Source organism: Orcinus orca, chromosome 13, assembly GCF_937001465.1.
Source record: "Orcinus orca chromosome 13, mOrcOrc1.1, whole genome shotgun sequence".
In the NCBI taxonomy this organism is placed as follows: domain Eukaryota; kingdom Metazoa; phylum Chordata; class Mammalia; order Artiodactyla; family Delphinidae; genus Orcinus; species Orcinus orca.
In genome coordinates this window covers 37,162,182-37,189,143 of record NC_064571.1, presented here as the reverse complement: position 1 = coordinate 37,189,143, position 26,962 = coordinate 37,162,182, and the positions used below count along the sequence as shown (strand labels likewise).

Genomic DNA, 26,962 nt, shown 5'->3' with positions numbered 1-26,962 from the left:
TCTTTCCCTATATGGAAGGAACCTTCTGCTCCTTTAGACTCTCATAGGAGTGTTTGTCTGAGCCTTCTAAGGGCACCTGTTATTTATGAGAATGGGATGTTAAATGGAACCCTTTCTTCTTTGGTTTTTACAATTTTGTTAAAGAGATATCAGACCCTAAAGTGAGTTTAAGAGATCATTAAATGCAGAATTTAGGTTTCAAGACCTTTGGACTTTCCCTGGTCATAAAATGGTTGATAGGATTTTTTTAGAATTTCTTAGGAGTGGGCTGTGCTGTAAACCTGGAGAGAGAAAGGTGAGACCAAATGGGAGTGTCACTTCTTTCCCCTCAAGCCCAGAGAGATTGGGCTTCAGTGGTTGCTTGAGAGCTTAATGTGGGGTCTTTGCAGCTGGGGGCCTCTATGGACCAGGGCCAGATCAATGCTTGCCTGAGAGAGCTGAAGCAGCCTGGGGCCAGGGAGAGAGAGGGAAGGAACTGCCCTCCACCCAGGGCACAGCAAGGGGAGTGTTGCTTTCCTTGTAGACCAAGAAAAGTGTCCAAGGAAGCCACTGTGGGAACTTCTTAAATCCCATCCAATATGGTCAGGATGGTAGGGGGGCAGCCAAAAAGAAGTGGGAACCTCCAGATTCCATGTTCTGCAGTGACAGAGTCCTGGGAACTGTGGGTAAGCCCCCAGTTTGGGGGATCTTTCAGGAACCCCCAGAGTGCCCACGAGCTCGAGAGTTACCTTAACCCACCTGCCATTCAGAGGACCCTGGGGTCTGGAGACAAGGGTACCATCTTGGATTCTGCCCTTTCTCCCTGTGGGCAGGGACCCTGTTGGCCTGCTGGTGGGAAAGGGGGTGGGGAGGAGAAAAGCTACACCACCTCCCTTCTCAGGTCGCCGGGGAGATGGAAGAAAAGGTAAGGCCACATCAAGTTCAGAGTTTTGATTATATAGGATGAACATTCTACCCACAGGTGACTGTGGTTGGGCCTTAAAGGGGCTAGGGGCTATAACACTGCCATTCCCTAGAGTGGGGGGACAGTCCAGAGCCCTGCTGGAGTTTCCATCAGGGGCTGACAAAGTTGTCCTTCTGATTGCTTATGCACTGTGTTTGTTTAAAATACCAGACACACACACGCATCCCCTACACAATCTTGTTATCGCTTTATGCTCTAAACTCCTTGATATCATGGCTTATAACACCTTTGTGGCCCTTTGGTGCCTAGCTCCATATCTGGCACACAGTAGGCACACAGGGGGTATCTGCCCAGTTACTCCTTTATTCTTTTATCCAACATTTACTGAGAATCCATGCTCAGCGCTAGTGATAGAGCAGGAAAAGAAGTGGACACGCCTCCTGTCTTCCAGGCTCTTGCTGTCTGCTGAGCAGTACAAGAGAAGCTCAGAAGCTCGTGTACAGCTCACGCCAGCCAAGGGGGAGCAAATGCAAATCCCCACGGCAGCCAGGCAGGTTCGTGTACATGGGCAAGCGTAAGACAACCGGGGTGTCGGCAGCTTTGGCAGAACAGGACACCCACCACGCCCCTCGGAAGGCTGCAGCTGCTCTTCGTTGCCTTCTGAGAATTCAAGCCCATTTGTCCAAAAGGAGTAATAAATCTGGATTTTCACGTGAAATGTCCCGAACAAAACACATCTGGTGGGCCAGTTCAGTGCAAGGGTCACCGTTCGGGGCCCCTTTGCTGTTGTTGGCGCTCTCCCTGGTATCCTCCTGTAGAAGGAGGGGCTGCCAGTAATCGAGGACCACGTGCTGCTTCTTTAGGAATTAATAAGTCATGGTTTGGAGAAGCTTTATACAAAGAACTTAGCTTTATTAAAATGCTCCTTTGGCCCAAAGAATAAATATTTAAAAAATCCCAACCCTAAGTGCTTAATCTGCTAAAATGTACAACAAATAAAATGAACGCTCTAAAAAGAGCTTGCTTCCTGTTTTAGAAGAGGCCCCATGGCTCTACAATCTGATTACAGAGAAGCGGCCTTTCCTGCCAGGGGTATGACAAGAAGCCACAAACGGACCACGCCACAGTTTGAGAGGAACTAGCCACAAGTTGCATTAACTGCAATTTCATTACCCTGAAAAGGATTCCATTAGTTGGAGACTTAGTGACTGCGTCTGGGCCTGATTCCTCCTTCTGGGGCCGTCCTATGCTCCCTGCCCTGTCACTGCTGGGATCACAAGGTCCAGAAGCCAGGCTGTAAGTGGAGCTGAAGAAGTTCTGGGAGACAGCACACAACAAGGCAGGCAGCCCAGGAGAGACAGCCAGCTGAAACCCTTCTCTCCAAGTTCTGTTTCCTGTTCTGCAGACAGACCCAGGGGTGACACTCTACACAAGTATGATGTATGTCTCCTTTGGGGTACAAATATAGTCACATTTCTTATTTTTACCATTAATAACTCCCATCTACTTTTATTAGTGGAAAATCTAATCATCTACCTATTGAGCCATCCCTTTAAACTTTCCAAGAATCCTATATTTTTAGTCGGAAGAGGTCAGTACTATGAGCCATACCAGCTCACCAGCGCTGTTGTTTCGATTTCCGCCACAAGGCGTCGCTGTTGAAGACTGGTTTTGCGTAGGTCAGCACAGCACTTGCTCTAGATTTTGGCGATGCCCTTGCCCGTACAGGTCCCTTGCCAGCCACCGTAGTGCCACATTCCAGCTTTTAAGGCGGCAATACTTTTTATTAGTACACATATGTGGGACTTCCCTGGTGGTCCAGTGGTTAAGACTCTGTGCTTCCAATGCACAGGGGGTGGGTTCAATCCCTGGTCTGGGAATTAAGATCCCCCATGCTGCACAGTGCAGACAAAGGAAAAAAAAAAAAAGTACACATATGTATTCCCAAAGCCTGACCCTGTGCCAGGGTGGCTGCCTCTGGATTGCCATTATGTATTTGTATGAAGGTCACCATCCCTGAATCCCCATAACCTCCCTCAAACTTCCCCTTTTGTGGCCCCGGGTGTCCTTTCCTGCTGTCAGACTTTGGTCAATGACATCCCAACGAGCTTTTGTAAGTTTAAATCTCAGAGAGCTTGGGGTAAAGGGGTCTTCGTTCCTTCCCTCCTTTAAGACTCTGAGATGGTTTTGCAAATGCGTCCCTCCCTTTTCAGAACTCTACCTAACAAGGGGTCTTAGTGAAGGGTTGCCTTGCTAAATCAAGCAAAAAGTCCTGTTATTCCTTTTAATTGTCGAAGACAAAGATCTTACACCCAGGGCAGGGGAGGCTGTGTTTGCCAAAAAAAATTTTTAACTAAAAGGGGCAAATAGCAGCTCCTCTCATAAAAAAAAAAAAAAAAAGCCTTGCTCCAACATGACTCTCTCCTAACTGTACTGAGAAGGAGTCAGTGACTTAAAAATTAATTCAGACCTTACCTCACTATGCACCCTATTCCAGGTTGTTGAAGTTAAGAAGAGATAGTTGAGACTCATGGAAGATAAATAAACTGCCCAGGATCACACAGGGGTGGGAGAAGAGCCACGACAAGACTCTGAAGTCTAGGCACTTTCCACTGCTCTGCTTCCTTTCCCAAGAGATCCTGTAGAAGGAAGGAGGAAGGTCACCGGAAGTCAGGGTGGCTAGGAAAGGCTTAAGAAAGAGATCAAGTCTTGACCTGCACACAGAAGTAGGGATAGGGACGCTCCCAGGGGACCGGAGTAGGGAGTCCCTGCATGGCTCATATTTAGGAGACAGGAATGGACCAGACAGCTGGAGAGGGTTCCCAAGGAAGCACCTAGTGATGGGGCGGCTCTAGAAATGCCAGAGGCTGCTATGGTCAACCCCTATATCTGTTCTACCCTATTCCTTAGTTAAAGCCTTCCTGCAACAATGCTTACTTGTCCCACTCTCCCTTTCAGCTATGTGTTTTCATGTGACTTGGTGTGGGCCAATGAAATGTAAGCAGAAATGTTTTGTAGAAACTTCTGGGAAAACCTCTTAAAATAGAACAAGTTCCTCCTTAACCCTTCTTCCTTCCTTCCTCCATCTTGATGTCTGGGAGATATATGTGATGACTGGTCCTCTAGCATTATCCGAGACAACGACTACAAGGGCCACACTTTAGAAATGATGTAGTGATGAAACTGTAACCCCTATAACTGTGGAGCTGCTGTACTATCCCTGGACCGCCAATCTGTCGACTTTCATTTAGGTACTAGGGAGAAACTTCTTTCTTGTTTATGTCATGGTTATTTTGGGTTTTCTATCACATACAGCTGAATTTGTTCCTAACTGCAGTAGCCTGCCTAGATTATTGGGGAAGGGGGGGGGAATCCCTGAGTGCCAGGTCAAGGAGTCTGGACTTTATCCTGTGGGTCAGTGGGGAGTAGCAGAGTGACATGACAAAAGCCGTGACTTATTGATGTTCATTTGGCCACCAGGTATGACATCCACTAGAAGAAAGTGCAAGGCCGCCGACCAGCTAGATGACTTTTACTGTAGCACAATAGCTGGGCTGGTGAGGGAGTAGAGGGTGTGTCTAACCTGATTTCTCAACTGGCCACTCTGAGATATCAGGCCAACCTCCAGAAGTTCTGTTTCCATAAACTCTCCATAGCTTTCTAGAAGGCCAGCAAGACTTTGGGACTGACAGGTCCTGGCACACTCCTCCTGGGATAAGAGAAGGCAGTGGGCAGTGGTTAAGAGCGGAGTTTTGGAGTCAGATCCATCTTGGTTCAAATTCTGGCCTCCTCTTTTGGTAGCTGTATGGTTTAGGGCAGTTATTTAATCTTTCCTGGCTTCAGTTTTCTCATCTATAAAACAAGGATGAAAATACCTGTTTCACAGGATCGAGAGCTAAGCCATGTGAGAAGCTTAGCGTGGTGTCTGGCCGTGCCTGATTCACAGCTGAAATGGCCACACTTGTGTGTTTTATTTGGGGCTCAGTTATCCTGATATTTTTATCACAAGGATCTATTTTAATTTGATAACTACAGACAATGAATACATTTTGGCTTGAAACTTTTGGATAGGCCACCAACCTGTTCTATATTCCTGTTTTTAATGATCGAATCATAGAAAAAACTTCTTCTTCTCCAGTCCTATTCAGGGATGGCCTTGTGTGGTACTTGACAGACTGAGTTAAACTGTGTCTGGTTTTTAGTTCTTGTACTTTTAGACAACGCAACACGACAGTGATGGGGAGGATGCAGGGCCCACTCTCCCACCCCTGAACACTTACATAAACTCTCCCGGCTTGACTTTCTTTCTTTCTTTTTTTTTTTTTTTTTTTTGCGGTACGCGGGCCTCTCACTGTTGTGGCCTCTCCCGTTGCGGAGCACAGGCTCCGGACGTGCAGGCTCAGCGGCCATGGCTCAGGGGCCCAGCCGCTCCACGGCATGTGGGATCCTCCTGGACCGGGGCACGAACCCACGTCCCCTGCATCAGCAGGCGGACTCTCAACCACTGCGCCACCAGGGAAGCCCCCCGGCTTGACTTTCTTACTTCTCTCTCCCCTCCTGCTTCCCTGAGAAAAGGAAGGGACTGCCTCAACTTCCTGCTCCCAAATCTCAAGTCTCCTGCTCGCAGATCCCCTCATCTGCCATTCCCCTTAATCCGAGTGGAGTGGTGTCCCTCCCACCATCAGGGCCAGGCCCCTCCACCTGGGCTCTGCACTCCCTTTCGTCCTGCCTTCTCAGTGCCCTTGCACTTAACCATCGTCCTGGGTCACTCTTTGCTTTCAACCTCTCCTTCTCCTGGTTTCTTCCGATTGACCTTGGAACGCATTCATAATTCATTACACACAAAAAAGTGAAGAACCTTCTTCCCCCTTTATTATTAGAAAGTAGGCTTGGGGCTTCCCTGGTGGTGCGGTGGCTAAGAATCCGCCTGCTGATGCAGGGGACATGGGTTCAAACCCTGGTCTGGGAAGATCCCACATGCCGCGGAGCAGCTGGACCCGTGAGCCATGGCCGCTGAGCCTGCGCAGAGGTTCTATTACTATAGAAGAAGGAGGTTACTGGGTTGGTATAAAGGTGATCATTTAATTTATTTATTTATTTTAAAATATTTATTTATTTATTTTGGCTGCGCCCTGTCTTAGTTGTGGCATGTGGGATCTTTTTTTTTTTTTTAGTTGCAGCATGTGGGCTCTTAGTTTCATGCGGGATCTAGTTCCCCAACCAGGGATGGAACCCAGACTTCCTGCCTTGGGAGTACGGAGTCTTACCCTCTGGACCACCAGGGAAGTCCCCAAAAGTGATCATTTTAATATTATATATGAAAATATTTTGTCCAACTTAAAAGTTCACTTTTTTCCTCCTAATTTAAAAAAGAAGTTACATTTCTCCTCTGGTTCAAGGTGCTTCAGGAGCCTTCGGCTTCCTTGCAGACATGGCTGAGGCCAAGAACCACACCATGTACAACCCTTCCCCATATAGCACAGAAATGGCATCAAGAAACCCTGATCAAAAAGATCTGAATCTCTTAAGGGCATGGACCCAAGTTCCTCAGAAACATGCACTTTGCCAAGAAGCACAGCAAGAAGGATCAAAAGAAGATGCAGGTCAACACCACCAAGGCCACGGGCATGGTGCCCAGGCTGTCAAGACCCTCGTAAAGCCCAAGGGCAGAATGGGAATCCAGATCTCCACCAGGGCCATAGATTTCACAGGCAAGATGGAGGCCTGGCAGAGATGTCCTCAAAATAATTAGCTGGACTCACCCAGGGGTGGAAAGGAGAGTGTTCTACACAATGTCCAGGCATTGAAGCTGTTCTGTCTCAAGGCAGCTGTAACCCCCTGTCAATGAGTGAGGAATGGGGAAGAACCCTAACATAGTCTGCATCCTCTCCTCTTTTCTGCTTTAATATTAAGCCTCTGTAACGTTGAGTAGGTTCATCCTTTAAAAAAAATTTAACCAGTTAGGGTAGGTTAGGTTATGCTGTGGTAACAAATGATGTCCAGATCTCAGTGCTCAGAACAACAAAGATTTATTTTATATTCATTCCACCTGCCTATCTTGAGGTGGCTGGGGCCTCTCTTCCATGGGCCTCATTCAGGGACCACAGCTGATGGAGTAGCCACCATGTGGAATGGCGACAGCAGCAGTGGTAGGAAGATGGAAAATGTGACAAGTTATGGATTGGCTCATAGGGTCAAAGTGACATGGGTCGCTTTCACCCACTCTTCTTGGGCTCCCAAAACTCAGAGGCCTCGAGAGGGTAAGGAAGTGCAATTCCACCACATTTCCAGAAGGGGGAGAATGAGAACGTGGGTGTCAGACTTAGTGATCATCACAATACTTTTAACCTTTTTTTTTACATTGAATTCACAGAAAACCTGTAATGGTAACTAATAGCTTCATTTCAGGGTTGAGGAAATAGCCTGGGTCACTGTCATCCTTAAGGACAGGAAATGCATCCACCTGCTAAGTCGCTGGTGACATCTTGTGACAGCCAAGAAGCAGCCACCTACTAGCCAGGGAGGAGAAGGTGTCCCAGCCTCCAGGTGAGAGTCACCAGAACAGGCCTCTCCTGCTGGGCTGAGACACACGGGGTTGAGGGACTGGGGTTATAGTAGGTTATAATAGGGCCAAGGACTCCTGGGGATCGAAGAAAGGGCTTCTCCTGATAGATTCTCTGGGGCGTTGGGTCTTTGAAGAGTGAAAGGAATGTGACCTTGCACTTTGCCCTCACAGCCAGTGAAGCAGGGCATCCCCTGATGTATGGCTCTCTCCATGGAAACTTTGTGGACATGGTTGGGGAGTGTAGATAATCACATTGCATCATGTCCGTAATATAAGCTAGGTGAAAAAGCAGGATGCAAAAGTACAACTAGACTACAGTTGAAATGTGTGTGTGTGTGTGTGTGTGTGTGTGTGTGTGTAGCACGTATGAATCTCAGCCTGCAAACTATATGAGCAAGAAATGTTTAAGTCCTTTATTTCCTTTTACTCAATTTAATTCTGCCTCCTAACCCTCACTTGTCCTGATGGGAATTTGCCTTCAGTGATTCTCAGGTGTCCCCATCACCACAGTTGTGCTGGGATCCGTGGTCCACAGCAGCAAAACCCCAGTATGCTTCTGTGATTTTTGACCATATATACGCACAGATCCCACAGCAGCCCTCCCCTCCCCAGCCCACTCGGTCCCTGTGGGCTTTAGTGCCTGGCCTGGGTGCAGGAATCTTGGAAATCCTGGAGACTGGCTTCCTCAGACCCACCCTCTGAAGTATCACCTCTGAGGTCTTGCCACCTCCCTCCTCAAATACCTGCCTTTCCTTTTTCCCTTCATCCCTAACTCCCTGCTGCCTCAAGACCTCTCTCCAGCCTGCCCCCTTCAGATGCCTAATCTCTTCAATGGGTTTAAGTTTTTCAAAAGGAAGAAGTATACTAGCCCTGCTACAATACTTAAATAAAGGGATTACCAGCAACATGGGAATTAGATGATTTGAAAATTCTCCTGTTACAAACTCCTAGAAATGCTGAGCTTTCAAGAAAAAAAAAAGAAAGGAAGAAAGAAAGAAACCTTCAGGTGCCAAGACTTCACCTTGCTTTGGGATGAAAGAAGCATTGGTGAGTAAAGAAACAGGTAAACCAGGGGGTAAATCTAAAAACAATAATAATAATTTATAAAACTAATTTAGGATATGTAAAAATGAGATAGGACTAAAACACTAGACAACAGTAATTATAAAATGGGAGCTTAATGATCTGATTTAATGTTTTAATATCATTGAATTGTTTAGGAGGAGAATAAAGACATTGATTCACTTTATATTTTGTCGCATCAGATAAGCATGTTTGCAATTTAGGGTATCCAGTAGAATAATAAAAATTGAGTGCATATCTTCCGTGCAGGAAGGAGGTTAAACAAAGCCTGGATTTCCAGCTGAAAGGGAAATGGAGGAAAAATACAGAGCCTAATATATGAGTTAAGAGTCAGAAAAAAAATCTGCCATACACACACATACAAATACACGTGTGACGTACAGGAATTACCTCTCAGTGCTACAGTGATCATTTATGGAGAGTGAGGGTTCAGGTGAGTTTTATCTTCTTTTTCATCTTTGTGATGAGCAGCCTCCAAAATGACCCCCAGTGGCCCCCACCTCTGGGTACTCACACCTATGCAGTCCTTTCCCACAATGCAACAGGGTTACTCTGTGGTCAACAGAATGCAGCAGGGTTGATGGTACAGCACATCATGTTGAGGTTACGAAAGGCTGCAGCTTCCATTTTAGGTCCTCTCTCTTGCTCTCTCATCATTTGCTCTTGGGGGCGACGTTGTCATGAGCAGCCCTATCGAGAGGCCCACCTGTGGCCTCCTGGCAACAGCCATGTTGAAGAAGAGTATATATATTCTTTGTCAGAATCTTTCCCCTTATAGGTTATTACAAGATATTGAGTATAGTTCCCTGTACTATACAGTAAGTCCTTGTTGGTTATCTATTTTATATATAGTGGTATGTATATTTTAATACCAAAGTCCTAATTTATGCCTACCCCCTTTCTCCTTTGGTAACCATAAGTTTGTTTTCTGTCTGTGAATCTATTTCTGTTTTATAAATAAGTTCATTTGTGCCATTTTTTTAGGTTCCACATATAAGCGATAGCATATGATATTTGTCTTTGTCTGGCTTACTTTACTTAGTATGATAATCTCTAGGTCCATCCATGTTGCTGCACATGGCATTATTTCACTTTTTTTTGATTGAATAATATTCCATTGTATATATATACCACATCTTCAAGGTTGGAGTCTATTAATCTCCCATGGCTCTAAAAATCTGTTAATCAATAATCCTGCTTTAACCTACCATGGAATTTTGGCTCTTCTATAACAAGCTAGCCTAAGCCCCCCCTCATGAGGGACCCTGCTCTGTCCAGTATGGGATACACTAGCCACAGAGGGGCTATTTACTTTTAAAGTAGTTGAAATTAATGAAAATTTTAGTTTCTCAGTTGCAGTAGCCATATTTCAAGTGCTCGATGGCCACAGGTGGCTAGTGGCCAATGTGTTGGACAGCGTGGGGTTAGACCCTTCCGTGTTCTACCGGACAGCACTGCTCTGGGTCTTGCCTCTTAGTGTGGTCCGTGATCCAGCATCAGCATCACTTGGGAGCCCTTAGAAATGCAGGATCTTGGGTGCCTGCCCAGATCTGCTGAATCAGGATCTGCATTGTAACAAGATCCCCAGGTGTTGCCTGCACTTGTGGGTTTGAGAAGCAGGGCTATAAAGAGCATTCCCCACTGGAACTTGGAAGAGCATGAAAGGACAGATGGGTACTTAGTTGTGTCACCTCCCTACAGACTTTTGGGGACTTATAGCCTGGCTCACTTTTAGCAGCTGTGTGACCTTATCTACCGCGTAGGAAACTCTGAGGCAATGATTACCGTGCTTAACACACAGTAAATGCTCTTTAAATGGGCGTTTTGTTATGTTTGGATTTGATGAGGTTTAAGGTCTCTGCAGACTCCAAGCCCAATGCAGACCGCCGTGCAGAGTGGCTCTTTCCCTCCCCGCCACAGGGTGGCGCTGTGACACCAACGTCCTTTCTTCTCCAACAGGCTTCCAGCTGGCTCCCCGGCAGGAAGCCTGAATTGGCCCCGAGACTTCCAGGTCTCTGTTTCGGATTACCAAGCACGAGCGGGCAGCCGGACACCAATCCAAGCATTCATCTGACAGACAATGGGAAAACAGGCCTCAGCTTTGTGCCCCGCTGGAATGCAAAAGCAAGGTCGGCACAGCGAGTTGAATACGGACTGTGTGAAAGTCGTGGCGGAAGCAAAGGGCTCCTGTTGGCAAGCAGGGGGAGGTACGCCTTGCGATTCTTTAACTCAGCTTCGGAGCGACCCGGGCTCCACATCTCACAGATGCACGCTCTGGCTCTTTCCGAGTCAAGTGCGTCCGTGCGTGCGTGTGTGTGAGAGAGAGACGAGGTGATCAGGAGTGGGCTGGTGGGGAATGTTTTTAAGGAGTCACTTTCTACAGTTTCTCAAACTTCAGCCTACATCACAATCACCCAGAGGGCTTTTGAAAACGCAGAGGGCTGGCTTCCACCTCCAGAGGTCTGGGGTGGCCTGATAATTTGCATTTCAAACAAGTTCCCAGGTGGCGCGGAGACTGCTGACCCAGAGACTGCCCTTTGAGAACCACGACTCTAAACTCTTGAAAAGCTCTCAAGCAACAAATTATATAAGCCCAGTTCTAGAGAAAGACGTGACTCCAAAGGAACTTAGTCCAAATCGCCACCCCCCACCCCCCATTGCCTTCTTCACTGCCCTCACCCCTTCCCGCGATGAGGCCTCAGCTGTCTCAGTAACCTTTCAAAGTACCCTCAGGCCGTGGCAGGTACTTGCTAGTCGGAACGTGGTCTGGAAGGCTAGCTGGGAGCCAGAGTTTCTTCGCAGGTGATAGGCCCCCTCCCTCCTTTGCCATAACTCATAATCCTTGCTGGCCCAAGAAGGGTGATTAAGACGCGCAGAGCAAACTTAGCCCCACTTTGAGCACAAAACCTGCAGAGACCATGCTCCTTGCCTGGTGCCACCAGTTCAAGGCAGAGTCACTCCCCCGCCAGAAATAGGTGGAAATGGCAGGGGCCTGGATTTGGTGGGAGTGTTGGATATCATAGAGGAAGTGCAGACGCATCGTATGGGCCCCTCCAGTGGTTGATATGGGCTGACTGGAGTGCATGTCACGAGAAGGAGTCATAGGAAAAAAGCCTGGGTCCCTCCTCTGAGTTCCTCCAGCACCAGGGCTTCTGCAGAGGTGGCACTGACCACTTACTGCCTGGTTACGAATTGTGAGCTCTGCTATTTATTGGAAAAGGGTGTATAGAGCACGCGTGATGTACCAAGCTCAGCACCAAGGTTTGATGGGCTGGAAAGCCGAAGGTCCAACGTCATGGGCTTGTGCCCACTAGGAGGCCACATCCTGAAAACTGAGCAGGTCCCTGTGGGGCCCTCCTGGACACAAAAGCCTTTCCATGTCCCCCATTTCTTGTTTGTAGGAAATAGGCTTCATTCAGCCTCCTGGACCTTCCCTGAGTTCCAAAGGGCAGATTCAAACAGTTGCTAATTAGGAAATGGGAGGGGTGCAGAAACAAAGAAGGAGCAGTCAAGAAACAATAGTGCAACCCTGGGGCAGGATCCTGGTTCCTCCTGAAGGGATACACATAACAATACCTTTGAGCTCTTCTGTAGGAACTAAGGCCTCCACTGAGGTGGAGGATGGCAACTTCAGGCTGAGCATTACCCTGTTACCTCACCACCAACCAATCAGAAGAAAGTCACACACCCTGCCAACCCTCATCCCAAATTTTGTCTATAAAAACTTCTCCCTGAAAACCATCAGGGAGTTCACGGTTTTTAGCATGAGCCACCCATTCTCCTTGCCTGGCCCTGCAGTAAACCTTTCTCTGCTCCAAATTTCAACGTTTCCGTTTGTTTGGCCTCACCGTGGGGTGGGCATACAAACCTGCATTCGGTAACAGTTTTGGTGAGCCAGCCCAGGAGCTCATGCCTGTGGCAAGTCGACCCTGGCCAGGAGCAGCCCTTTCCCCGAATCCCCGGCAGCTGCCGGAGCTCATTTTGCTCTGGGGAACTCAGAGAGACTCTCCGTGGCAGGCGCTGGCCGCCTCAGCCCAAGTCTGTTTGGAGCCAAGGAATGTCCTAAGCTACAGTTCACTTTCGGTGTCGCTTGGGGGTGAGTAGCTCCAGTATGCATGCAGGCTGGGAATTCTCTCCACTCCTTCTGGGCTCACTCTTGTGGGAAGTGAGCCACTCTGGGCTAGCCACTCTGGGTTCATTCTCTTTCAAGAGCTGGGCCAATCTGGAGGCCTCTGTCTGGGAGTGGAAGTGGAATTTTTAGACGACACCTCCCCTGATTTTCTGTGTGACCATACCTTATTTGTTGTTTGTGGTTTTGTGTGTATCATCCTGGCTTGCGCGGGATGGGAAAATTCTACTTGCTCCATCTAGGGCTCACTTCACTTTCAGGGAGTGAGCCATCCAGGGCTCATTGCAAGCCACTCTGGGCCCATTCTCTTTCGGGAGCCAGGACACTCTGGCAGCCTCCATCTCGGAGTCGAAGTGGAATTTGGGGGCTACACCTTGTGTTATCTTTTGTTTGTGGGACGATATTTGTTGTTTGTCTATGTGTGTATATCAGTACTTGTGTTGGCTGGTTGAGACATCTCTGGTCTCTGACAACATGAGGGTATCCTTCCCTATTGCATTGGCTTTTTCTATGGCAGAGGACTGGTTGGGAATTTCCCTTTCTGGAGCCAGGGAATTGTGACCCTGAGAGACCTGCAATTCTGCGTTGCATTGGTTTGCTGTTTGTCCATGAATAATTAGGTATGAGTGATCAGAGAACAATTGTAAGATCTCTGTGTCTAAATAGATATATGTATGTACCTTATAGATACGAGGTGTCTCTGGCTCCAAAGTGGCATTGCCAAGATTGGTTCATGGATGAGTTCTGTTTAATTGGCTTAAAAGAAATTAAGTGCTTATATAAATTCTCAGAAATAAAAAAGAAACTTGTCAGAATGAATTTTAGGTTCAAGTGATCTGGGAGATATTCAGTGCTGAATCAACATCTGGTATCGAAGCTAGCTTAAGCTTGTTGGTTTGACTAATATTGACATGTCTTTAGTGTCATAATGTTAAGTATAGTACTTCTGTTGTACCTAGGTTTACTAGAGGTCAAATAAGACCTTATTTTAGCTGTTGTGAATTTGTCAGCAAGGAAAGTAACTTGATAACTTGAAACTAAATTAAGTTGAATGGTGAGAATTCATCGACTATCTGGGTCATTTCAGATAGGATAAAATATTGGAACATTAATTGCTGGGTGGTAAGTTTACCTACCTTTGCCTTCTTAGGAGAGGAAGACTAAAGCATAAGTTTTCTAATCAGGAAATGCTGGTTTGACAGATAGCTCACAATTACTTGCTCCTTGGTTTTTTGCTGGAGATTAAGGTTTCTAAGGGTTAAAATTATATGTGATTAAATCTACTAAAACAAGAGAAACATTTCAATATGTTAGGAAAGTAAGATGTGTGTTTTCAGTAAAACAGAGTGTGAGGAATGGAACTGCATTTTGTTAAGGGAAAAGAAAGTAATTTTGTCCTAGACCTGGTTGTTTCTAGATGGTTAAAAAAAAAAAAAAAAAAAGTGGGAGAAGGGGACATATAATGTGGATACAGAAAGTGATGGGAAGTTTGTGGAAAAGGAACCTTAAGAAAAGAGTTTTGTACATGGTCAGGATTAGCCAAGATTGGATTAAATTTAATTAGGTAAATGAATTTTGTTATTAAAAGTAGACTGGTGCAAGACTAGACAGAGAACTTTGTTAAGAGAGCAAAGTTTTCTTGGAATACTGCTTTCAATAACAGATTGTGTGAGGTTCTTTGCCTTTAAGTGATCTGTGTTTGCTTTTGAAATCTTTTGCCACTTTGGTTAAGTGAATTTAAGTACTGTTTCACAGTGACCTGTGATCTTATTTGACCAAGTGTTTTGAAACCTCTTTGATATTTTTGACAAACTTCCCAAATATCAGATTCTAACTGAATTTCTTTTGACCTGAAGCTAACTTTGAGATACTTCAGAGGAACCTTGAGGCATCTGAGAGAGAGAGATTAAGTTAACTAGGATTATTTGGTAATGTTAAATTACACAGAAAGCGTTACCAAATGAATGATAAGCCTTCTCAGGTTATACTCTATGGATAAATGATATTAATACAGATTGTTCTAAAAATGATATGGAATTTCTAAACACCTGGTATGTCCTGATAAAATGCTAACAGTCATAGTTCGTTTCTTTATCGATTACATCGTAAGCAGGTGTTTAACCATGTCTTTTAAAGTCTTTCGGTTGTTTATAGACAGTTATCGTTGTACTCTGATGCTTTTGCAAAAGTGCTTCACCGTCAGGAAGAGTCATAGGAGGGACATTCTGACAAGTGCAGGTTTCTGATGAATTTCAGATAAACCTCACTCTGCTCCGAACACAGACGTTTTGGTTTGTTTGGCCTCACTGTGCATCGGGCACACGTACTTGCATTCGGTAACATACTCACAATAGAACACACATAAGTATAAGTGTATGTAAGTAGTTGTCCTCTTATCTCTTGCAGCTGACACCCCTCATGCAGCCACTGGGCTCTGAGCCTTGTTCAGGTTTCCCTTAAAGGGGATCAGAATATGCCACCCCAAAATATGCCACTTTGGCAAGGGTTGTTTTTAACTGAAGACAATTAGCTGTCTGTCTAAAAGCAGGGCATAACTTTCCCTTTGTTAAGGTAACATAAATCTTCCAGAAATACCAGAAAAAGGAGAAGGACTCAATCACCAGAGAGGAGAAGCTTTTTCAGCGGAGAAAGCACCAACTTGAACATAACAAACCTTACTAAATAACCCTATTATCCATTATAATCCATTAGCTTCCCCCATATATTTACCTTCCCACAACTTATACCCCTAGAAGTCCAACCCCTATTCCTTCCTTTGTCTACTTACTTCTCCACAGTTTATTACTCTTTGTTAAAATGGTATATAAGTCCTCAGGTCTAACCACTTCTTTGGGGTTTTCACTTTTTTTCTGTAAGGCCCTCATATGTATGCAAAATAATCTTTTCTCCTATTAATCTCTCTTTAATCAGTTTGATTCAAATGACCAATGTATTGAAACGAAGAGGGTAGAGGGAAGGGTTTTTTAACCTCCCCGGTACCCCAAGACAGCCTTTCACAGAGTGTGCAGTGAGTCCCCCTGGTGGCCCATGAGGTGAGTCAGGAGTTCAGGGACTCATGTTTTTAATTTAAGTAGTTTAAAAAACTTTATCAGTTTAAGATTGAGACAAAGATGAAATGAATTGGTGAAAGTGAATCTTTTAGAGAAGAATAATAGTCATGGAATAGGTGTTTATCTGCAGTTTGGAAAACACTGGCCCACAGAATTCACTTACTCAGAAGCAGTGGTGAGCAGTACAGAGTTCACTGGAGATTTCATGGCAGATGACTGAAGAGGTCTTTATATAGCACAGCTTACAACTCACACAGCCATAAAATCCCACAGGAGACATTTGTGTTCTTCCCAACTGACTGTGGCTACACAGTCACGGGGTCTTTTAATCTTCTGTGTTTCTGCCATCAGGGCCCAAATTCCTAGCTCCATCTGGAGGCCCTACCCTACACCACCCATCCAATTCTTTCCTTTTATTATGAGAAAGAACTTAGCTCTCTCTCAACTCTCACCCTAAATTCTGTGACTGAGGAAAGTTTATACACAGTGATCAGTGAATACCAGTAAAACCATTTTAAAAAAACTTTTATTAAGAGAGTAATGTGAAATGATGCAAGTATTTTGAAAACAGTTTAGTAGTTTCTTAAAATGTTAAACATACACTTACTGTATGACCTAGTCATCCCACTCCTGGGTATTTATTGTATTATATTTACCCAAGATAAATGAAAACATATGCCCAAAGACTTGTACATGAATGTTCATAGCAGCTGTTTTGGTAACCGTTGAAAATGTCCATCAGCAGGTGAATGTATAAGCAAATTGAGGTGTATCCAATTCAATGAAATAATACTCTCAGCAATAAAACAGGCATGAACTATTGATACATACATGGATGAATCGCAGAACAATTATGCTAAGTGAAAGAAGCCAGATTTTAAAAAGTGCATACTGTATGATTCCATTTATATAAAATTCTGGAAAATGCAAACTGACTCGCAAAACAGATCACCGGTTGCCTGGGGAGTGGGTGTTGGCAGGAAGAGGAATGGAAAAAGGATTATCAAGTGGCATGAGGAAGCTTTGGGGGGTGATGGATGTGTCCATTATCTTGGTTGTGGCAGTGGTTTCATGGGTGTATGCTTATGACAGATTTATCAAACTATGCATTTTAAATACATGCAGTATATTGTATGTCAATTAGTATCAATAGAGCTCTTAAAAATAGTAATGCAACTCAACTGTAACAAAACAAACAATCCAAAAACATGTGCAAAAATTGAATAGACACTTTACCAAGAAAGATAGCAAAAAAATGAAGCACACGAAACAATCCTCAATACCATTACTCAGTAGGGAAATGCAAATTAAAACCACAATGAGGTTATCGCCTACCAGAATGGTTACAATCCAAAACACTTATCATATCAAGTACAAGTTCTGGAGAGGATGCAGAGCTACTGGAACGCTCATACATTTCTTTATTTCATAATGTAAGATGGTACAGCCATTTTGGAAAGTGGTTTGACAATTTCTTATCAAATTAAACATATACTTAATATATGACCCAGCAATCCTACTCCTAGGTATTTACCCAAAATAAATTATGTTGATGTAAAAACCTGCACATGAGTGTTTATAGCTCCTTTATTCATAATTGTCAAAAACAAGGAACCAGCCTAATATACTTCAAGAGGTGAATGGGAAACAAACTGCATACATCATCCAGTGGGATCCTACTCAGCAGTCAAAGGAATGAACTAGTGATACACACAATGGCATGAATGAACCTCAAAATAGTTATGTTGAATGAAAGAAGCCAAGCTCAAAAGGCTGCATACTGTAAGATCCCATTGACATGACGTTCTGGAAAAGGCACAACTAGAGTGATGAAGAACCGCTCACTGGTTCCAATGGTTGGGATAGAGAGAGGGTTGACTGTAAAGGGATTTTTTTTTTAGGTGATAGGACTATATTCTTTATTGTTTAGTTTTAAATTTTTATTTATTTATTTATTTTAAAAATACATTTTATTTATTTGTTTATTTTTGGCTGTGTTGGATCTTCGTTGCTGCATGCGGGCTTTCTCTAGTTGTGACGAGCGGGGGCTACTCTTTGTTGCGGTGCGCGGCCTTCTCATTGCAGTGGCTTCTCTTGTTGCGGAGCGCAGGCTCTAGGCATGCGGGCTTCAGTAGTTGTGGCACGTGGGCTCAGTAGTTGTGGCTCACGGGCTCTAGAGCGCAGGTTCAGTAGTTGTGGTGCGTGGGCTTAGTTGCCCCGCAGCATGTGGGATCTTCCCAGACCAGGGCTCGAACCCATGTCCCCTGCATCGGCAGGCGGACTGTCAACCACTGCACCACCAGGGAAGCCCCTGCGTATAACTTTTCAAATTAGTGTTTTTGTTTTCTTCAGGTAAATGCCCAGAAGTGAAAATGCTGGATCATGTGGTTCTGATTGTGATGGTAGTTACACAAATCTACACATTTGTCAAAACTCATAGAACTGTACACCAAAAAGAGTGCATTTTACTGTATATAAATTTTAAAATAATAATTCATATTGTTATAAAAATGTCAAACGATATAGAAGTACGGGGAGGAAGAAGTGTAAGGGCCCTTTACACAAACACAGCAGAGCTGTGAACCTGCTCCCTGAAGCTAACTGTGGTTGCAGTTTACTAAGCATCCTCTCAGATTGTTTCCTATGAAAATACATGAAATTATATAGAGATTTTTTTTTATAGAAATGGTATTATACCATATATATGGTTCAGCAACTGCTTTTTTGTGCAATGTTGTGAGGGTCTTAAAGAAATAAAGCTTAACTCCAAAGCACAACTGGACATAACTTTAAAACCACTGCACCATTTTCAAGGTTACATAAACGATTATGCTATACCAGTGGCACTGGTCTTGGAAGAAGTTAGTCTGTGTCTAAGGCAAATCAGGAAACACTTAGGAAAAGGTAGAATTAACAACCCATCTCCCCACTTCATTAGATTCTCCCTAGTCGATCTGCTATAGGGAGGGAGGCACAAACCTCCCCCCAGAACTGGGGGGTGTGGGAGTATCTTTGGGGGAGCCTGATGAGCCATGGCAGGGGCTAACTCTTGTCAGGGAGGATAGAACCAATGCCAGTCTTCCAAGGTGGGGAAGAAAATTGCTATGAACACAGCAGAATATTTCAAATCTGTTCTTTGAGAAGCTGTGTTCCTTTTGTCTTCTTATGCATTTATCTTTTAAAGCTCCCTTTGTCTTGACAACAGAGTCTAAATCATGTTCTCATCATTGGAAGTTGGCATCGTGAAGAGCTGGGCTCTGTAGTGGAGCAGATGGCCTGGAATCACAGCTCTCAATTTGACCATCTGGGTGACCTTGGGCAAGTCACGACCTTCCCCTATTGGATTCACAGGCTTGTTGTGGAGGTTATTACTGTAGATGCAAATGCCTGGTGATCTGCAGCCATTTAGTACAGTCAGTAATTTTACTGTTTAAATCCTGTCCCTTACTTCCTGTGGCAGCCATTGACCTCAGACCTAAGGAAAATTAAATCCCTCTCTTGGGGGGCTTCCCTGAGTGGTTACTAAATGGGTTTTGCCAACAGCCTCCACCTCCCCGCAGGGCAGCTGGGCTCCTCTCAACTCTTTCTAGTTCAGCACCAGTAAACAGCTGAACCTTGCTGGGGAAATCTTGGCTAACAGGGCCCGTTTTGATTTTGTTGTCCAAGCCTTTCAAGTGGTCACAGCCTCTGTGATCTCCCTAAAATGCCCAGTTACAGAAGCCAGCAGCTTCCCTGAACTACTGCCGGAGACTCATGACCTTCTGGAAAGAAACCAAGACCCCTGGGCCAGTAGGGTCAGCCTTGCCTTTGTCTTAAAGCCCCTAGGTCTCAGGGCTCAGCCCCTTTCACTGGGTTATTTAACAGCTCCACAGATAATGGCTAAGAGGCATGGCCAAGACACCTGTGCCTAATTTTACCTTCCTTCAAACAGCTAACAAATATTGATCATCCCTGCTCTGGGCAAGTGGGGAGCAAAACCCTACCCGCTGCTCTCAGGACTTTTACAGCCCAGCACTGTTCATTTGCTAGGTCAGCGGTCAACAAAGGGAAGACAACCTTAGCTGAGCCCCTGTTGCCCTTCCTGCCAATATTTAAACCAGGTCAATTCTTCCAGCCTAGCACACCATTTAACTCTTGCTGTAGCTGAACTGTTTGATAGTTCTGACAGCTCATTGAGGGCCTGGTAGGGCAGGAGGTTCTGGAAAGAAACCCAGATCCCTGAGATCTGTCTTGTGTTTATCTCGGAACCCCAGGTATCAGGGCTTAGAACAAATATATTGAGGCAAGGCAGGTGGCCCAGCTGGGAACTCATCGCCAACCAGGTGTGTGGCCTTCCAACAAGTCACTTACCTCTCTGTGCTGTTTTCACTTGTCATTTTCTAATTTGTACGGAAATAAGACCATAATCTCAGAATATTTTGAAATGTGACTTTTTCAGTTTACTAAATCCTGCAGGCAGAAGTGAATGGAAGAGCCAGCAACCTAAAAGTGCTAACTACTTTTTCTCAGTTTTTTTTTTGTGTGTGTGATACGCGGGCCTCTCACTGTTGTGGCCTCTCCCGTTGCGGAGCACAGGCTCCGGACGCGCAGGCTCAGCGGCCATGGCTCACGGGCCCAGCCACTCCACGGCATGTGGGATCTTCCCGGATCGGGCACGAACCCGCGTTCCCCGCATCGGCAGGCGGACTGTCAACCACTGCGCCACCAGGGAAGCCCCTTTTTCTCAGTTTTAAACCCAACACTTTGAGTCCTCGTTTACATAAAGGGTCGCAAGACCCTCAACAGACACCCCTCCAGAAATGGTGTTGGGATTCGCAGAGGAGGGAAGTCTTGTACTTAGAAGTAAACAAACTTTTATTTGACATTTGAAAGACAAGTAGATATTTTGAAAGCAGGTGGAATAATAGTAAACAAGGTAAAATATACTCTTGAAGAGAGATTCTATATAAAACAAGGAGAATCTCAGTAAACAAAATAAAGCAAACATCTGAAAAAGTTAAGAGATACATTATAAATTTAATTTTTAAAAGGGATCATGATCATGGGAGAATTGCAAATTAAAACAACAAGGTACTACTACACACCTTTTAGAGTCCAAAGCACTGACAACACCAAATATTGGTGAGGATGTAGAGCAACAAGAACCCTCATTCCTTGCTGATGGGAACGCAAAGTGGTACAGCCACTTTGGAAGACAGTTCAGAGGTTTCTTACAAAACTAAACATACTCTTCCCGTTTGATCCAGTGACTGTGTTCCTTGGTATTTACCCAAATAAGTTGACAACTTAGGTTTACACAAAAAGTGCACACATATTTATGGCAGCTTTATTCATCATTGCCCAGACTTGGAAGCAACCAAGATGTCCTTCAGTAAGTGAATGGATAAAATAAATTGTGGTGCATCCAGTCAGTGGAATATTATTTGGCTTAAAAACAATTGAGCTATCAAGCCACGAGGAGACATGGAGGAATCTTAAATGCATATTATTAAGTAAAAGAAGCCAGTTGGAAAACGCTACTTAGTGTAAGATTCCAACGATATGACATTCTTGGAAAAGTAAGGAGACAGTAATAGGATCAATGGTTGCCTGACCCTAGGGGGAAGAGAGGGATGAATAGGAGGAGCACAGAGGGTTTTTAGGGTGGCAAAACTACTCTGTGTGATACTGTAATGGTGGATACACGTCATCATACATTTGTAAAGAACCATACGTTGTACAACACCAAGAGTGAACCCTGATGTCAACTATGGACTTTGGGCAATAATGATGTGTCAATGTAGGTTCATCGTTGGTAACAAATGTACTGCTCTGGTGGGGGATGTTGATAGTGGAGGAGGCCATGCATGAATGGGGGCGGGGAGTATATGGGAAATCTCTGTACTTTCTGTTCAATTTTGCTGTAAACCTAAAAGTGCTCTAAAAATAAAGTCTATTAAAAAAATGATGGGGGCTTCCCTGGTGGCGCAGTGGTTGAGAGTCCGCCTGCCGATGCAGGGGACGCGGGTTCGTGCCCCGGTCCGGGAAGATCCCACATGCCGCGGAGCGGCTGGGCCCGTGAGCCATGGCCGCTGAGCCTGCGCGTCCGGAGCCTGTGCTCCGCAACGGGAGAGGCCGCAACAGGGAGAGGCCCCGCGTACTGCAAAAAAAAAAAAGGATGGGGTGGAGATCATGATGTTCATTCAAATTTTTTAACTTTTCTAATATCCGACATAAAGTTCTTTTCATTATGGTGGGGAGGCTTACTTATTTTCATCATCACCATGTCTTGAAATACTCTTTTAAAATACTATTGATATTTCAATGCCTTCATAAAATGCTAGTGTATAAGTGTGCCATGGTTTATTTGTTTTCCTAATATGGGATATTTAATTTATTTCCTTTGTGTGTGTATGTTGCTATCATAGATAACACCGCATGTATAGCTAATACTTACCCAGTGCTCACTACGTGCCAGGCACTGTTGTAAGTACTCTGCAAGTATTAACAAACATTTAATCTAGATAACAGCCCTAAAACATTTTACAATCCCTGTGTAAACAGATGGGGAAATTGAGGCCTAGCGAGAGCAGAGCCAGGATTTGAACTAGTCAGTCTGGCTCCAGCCCCTGTGCTCAGATCCAGTGTGCTAAGTTGAAATGCATTGCTGGTTATGCCTCCTTTTCTAGAAGAGGAATTTCCAGATGAAAAGAACACGAACATTCTTCTGGCCACACATAATGCATGTGTTCAAGCCGCTCTCCAGGCAGTGGCACAGTTCACCCTCCTCCTGCACAGTTGCTGGGCCAGACTCATCCCAGCATGGCCCACACTTAGCGCAGTATGTGTTCTTATTTTCTATATGATAGGGGGAAAGTGAGATAGGGCTTAATTAGTCCCTGATAAGTGATGAACCCACCTGACGTCAATTCCCCCTGTAGATGGAAGCCTCCTCTCCCCTGAGTGGTAAAGACTGCTGCCATGTCCTGTCTGCCGTCTGCTGCGCACAGTGGGGTGTCGCTCCAGGACCCTTTGTGTAAGATCCCCCTGTCCAACACATCATTAATGTCTCTGTCACTGTCCCTGGGCTCTTTCTTCAGTCTTGAGGCTGGGCAACTACAAGGCTTGCAGGCCTGCAGGGTGCAGCCCCAAAATTGGTGAACGAGCCAGGAGGCTGAGGAAACTCCCATGAGTGCTGAGATGTCGGGAAATAGGACAGGGAATGGCAAGTTGTAGGGGTGATCCCCAGATGGCTGTCCACTAGCCTGTGGGGCCCTGTGGCAGCTGTCTACTGTGAGAGGTGTCTTCCTCTTCCATTATATCAATGATATGCTATTAACCTCAGAGACTCTCCAGTTCCAAAGTAGCAGCCCTAGGCTCGTGGCTCCTCTGACTGCATGCAGATTGCTGGTGAATACAGACAAATGCAAGGACCTGGATTATCTACAAAAGACAGGCATGCCCCTGACTCATCACCCCTAAACAATCACAGACACAAGGTTTAGGTATATTAACTCAGGGACAGGCTTGTGCATTGGATATGGCCAGTTATCTGGAAGGGTTTGGTTGGGGCCTGTGGCAATGGCCAAATAATAAAGTAACTTTGGGCTTCTGGTCCCAGCTGTGGAAGGGGACAGAGCAACTACATAGTGGAACAACAGCTATGTCCAGTCTACAGTGTGTTACAACAGGTGGAAGACGTTTACCCAAGTTGTCCAGCAATGCTAAAACAAACAAACAAACAAACACACACTATTCAGGGTCTAGAGCTGTGCGAGACATACAGGACCCCCATGGACGTCAACAGCAACCAAGGAACCCGCTTTACTGGCCGTGAAGCTCAGGAATGGGCTGATAAAAATGATCTACACGGGCGTTTCCACCTACCCTCCAACCCCACTGCTGCCAGGCTAATGGAAAGGACGAATGGACTACTTAACAACGGAAACAGAAACTCTCTGTCAACATGCGGACAGGAGGCTAACTCAAACCCTACGAACTATAACTGGACATCCCAGGAGCAATTGTCCTAGTGCCTACACCATGTTAACCCAAAGGCAACTAGTCAATACCATCCGAGTTCAGCTGTTGACCACCGAAGGACCATTGCCAACTATCTGTCAGGACAGTAACTCACTTTTGCCTTTGCCGTAGGATCTACTCCCAGGGGAAAGTATTATAAATGGCCTTGGAACTGGCAGGTAAGTCCCCGGTGGTTTCGGTTTCTAATCCTGTTGCCCATGGGTGCTGTCCCATGGGGAATAAGATTAGGAAGGGACTTAACAGATTTCACCTGTCTTCTACCCAGGCCCACCTAAGACTACTAAGGTAATTAATCCCAGGTCCCTACTGGAGAAAAGCATCATTATATCATACCGCCTCTCCAGTATCCGGCACGGGCTGTGGGGACTGAGGGTGGAAGGGTGGTATGGCACTGCTGGCCAGGACGTAAACCACAGGCAGGAGTGGTATGATCTCAGAATGCTGTTACTTCTTGTATTTTGCTTAATGGTCATGATCTTCACTGTGTTGTGCCTGTTACACATCTTACATTTTGTCTGTAGTCTGAGCAAAGGGCATCTGATCCTGGACTGGGTGACAATGGTGGCCTCACTGTAAAATGGGTCTGATTGCTGAGTTTACACTGAGATGCTGTTGTCGTCCCCCTCTGGGTACGCCATTCAAAACGGGCGTTCTGGGCTTCCCTGGTGGCGCAGTGGTTGAGAGTCCGCCTGCCGATGCAGGGGACACGGGTTCGTGCCCTGGTCCGGGAAGATCCCACATGCCGCGGAGCGGCTGGGCCCGTGAGCCATGGCCGCTGAGCCTGCGCGTCCAGAGCCTGTGCTCCACAATGGGAGAGGCCACAATAGTGAGAGGCCCGCGTACAGCAAAAAAATAAAAAAAGGGCGTTCTCTTGCTCTCTGTACATCCCCTGCTCCACCAGGGCCTGCTTCACTCACATGACTATTCAATCCTCAGATTAGAGGGCTTAATTAGCTCCTGGTAACTGGTGAGCCCCCGTGACATCAATTCCCCCTATAAATGGTAGCTTTTTCTCCAAGTAGTGAAGATTGCTGCCATGTCCTGCCCGCCTTCTGCTGCACATGGTGGGGTGTTGATCCAAGACCCTTTGTGTAAGATCCCCCGTCCAACAGATCACTGATGTCTCTGTTACTGGGCTCTTTCTTCAGTCTCGAGGCTAGAGAGCTACAGGGATTGGAGGCCCGCGGGGTGCAGCTCAACGTGTACCTAGGCATTTTTCTTAGGTTTACCAGTCATTTGTATTTTTGTTTGTTTGTTTCAGCAAATAAGCTGATGTGTTATTTGTCTTTATTTTCATTGAGATTTTGATGTTTTTCTTAGAATAATTCTTTATATACCTTAAGGCTTCAAACCTTTGCATGTTATATTTATTGCAACTATTTCTCAGGTTATGAACAGTTTCATTTTATTCAAAGCACTGTTTCATGTTCAGCCATTCTTCATTTTTGTTTAGTAAAATCTACTCATCCCCCTTCCCACCACCACCATTGTGCTTCCTTTATTCCATTACTCCTTAGAAAGCACTGGGCTAGAGAGGAATCGTTTTTCTTTGGAGTCAGAGCTTGTAAAGCAGGTCCATCCTTCTTCCTTCTCTGGATCCACAGGTCCTCCAAACTCCACACGAAACTAACACACATGCCTCCTCCAGAAGTTTCCATGGCAGCCTATGCTCCGGAGGCTCCCTTACAAGCCTTGTTTGTGAGTTGGAAGCTGCCTATGTTCTAGAAGGGTTTTAACAAGGATTGTTGAAACAAAAAGGCATTTTCATCCTCTGAAGACCTGGATAGGTGCAAGCCTCAGCCACTGTCCTCACCACAAGAGAAGCTGGGAGAGGCCATGACCTCAGCAGTGGTCTTTGCATTCCACAATGTGATCTTTGCCTCCGCCTCATGTTGGATAGGATCACCCAGGAAGGGAGTTCAGAGGCTGGGTGGCCAAAACTTCAACAAATGTCCTTTAGAGCGGAAGGCCAGCCAATCAGACTCTGGAGCTGTGCTCCCTGGCCGGAGGTGGAAGGTGTTCAAGGGGCCATAGGGTGCTCTAACCCAGAGTAACAGGGGCTCCAGGAGGCAGGTCAGAGAAGCTTGGTCCCTGTGGTTCCTAATCAGGGACAATTTGGGCGATGTCTGAGGACATTTGGGGTTGTCACAGTTCCGGAGAAGGGAGCATCTAGTGGCATCTAGTGGGTAGAGGCCAGGGATGCTGCTAAACATCCGGCAGTGCGCAAGGCTCCCTCCACCCCCGACAAAGAATTATCTGCACCCAAATGTCAACAGTGCTGAGATTGAGAAACCTGCTTTATCCCGAGGTCCTCAACCATCACGTCAGCTCACCAGGCACGCCTGCTCACAGAGGGACAACAGCCTGGGCGCTTGGCCAGGATTCAGGGCCAGACTCCACTCCCTTGGCCGGAACAGGAGAAATGAATAGTGTCTGGAAATCAGAGTGTTGCAAAGTCCCCATCCTAAGAGTCTGGAGCTCCCGGGCAAGTTCTGATGACTGAGACTCAGAAATGAGACTGGGTAGGGATTTGCTTGCTAACTTAACAAAATACCAGATGCTGGTACAGGCAGATGCCAGAGATGGGGCAGGACGGCCTGAGGGCTGCGGTTAGTGGGGGGCCAGAGGTGGGCGCTGTGACTTTGGCTCTGGGGAGGAAAGAGAGGAGGGGTAACTTACGGACTGCCAGTTTCCAGACAGACCTTAACACCAACCACAATTCAGTCCTTGAGTACAGTCTCAGAATCTACTTAAACACATAATGGGGGTGGGACCAGAGGAGTGGACTGAGGTCTCTAGAGGGGCAGGAGTTTGTATGATTGGGAAACAAGAGAAATACCTATTTCTCTTCATAACGCTACAGGCAGAATGAAAGTTCAGCCTTCTTGGTTGCTGGGATATTGTTGAAAAAGCTGGAGAAGCTTGATATAGACTTAATTTCTCCAAGTTCCCTCTGGTTTTGATAGGTACCCAGATGGTGCTAATTTGTAAAATGCTTTTTAAAAACTTTCAGAGTTCTTGGCAATTTTGAGCATCTCAGCAACCCTGTGAGATGGGTGCCAGCGTCCCCATTTGACAGGCAAGGAAGCCGAGGCATGGAAAGGCCAGGTGGCTCACCCGACGCCACAGGGCTGGCTGGTGACTGTGATCTCTGCCCCTCACTCTCCTTCTATAGGAAACATTGGTGC

At 45.7% G+C, this 26,962-nt stretch overlaps 1 protein-coding gene across 3 annotated transcripts in view; it reads left to right on the top strand.

Annotated features, from left to right (window-relative positions):
* The window catches only part of SLC1A4 (solute carrier family 1 member 4), a 110,258-nt gene that overhangs the window by 3,541 nt on the left and 79,755 nt on the right, over positions 1-26,962 (top strand). The window contains exons 5-7 of one of the 3 annotated variants that reach the window (XM_049696413.1): positions 7,313-7,450; positions 8,421-8,516; positions 10,512-10,759. The gene's annotated coding sequence lies outside the window, so the exon portion shown is untranslated. Of the gene's footprint in view, positions 1-7,312; positions 7,451-8,420; positions 8,517-10,511; positions 10,760-10,807; positions 12,649-26,962 lie in introns of those variants that run through there. The other 2 variants (XM_033407203.2, XM_033407204.1) reach the window with 2 other exon arrangements.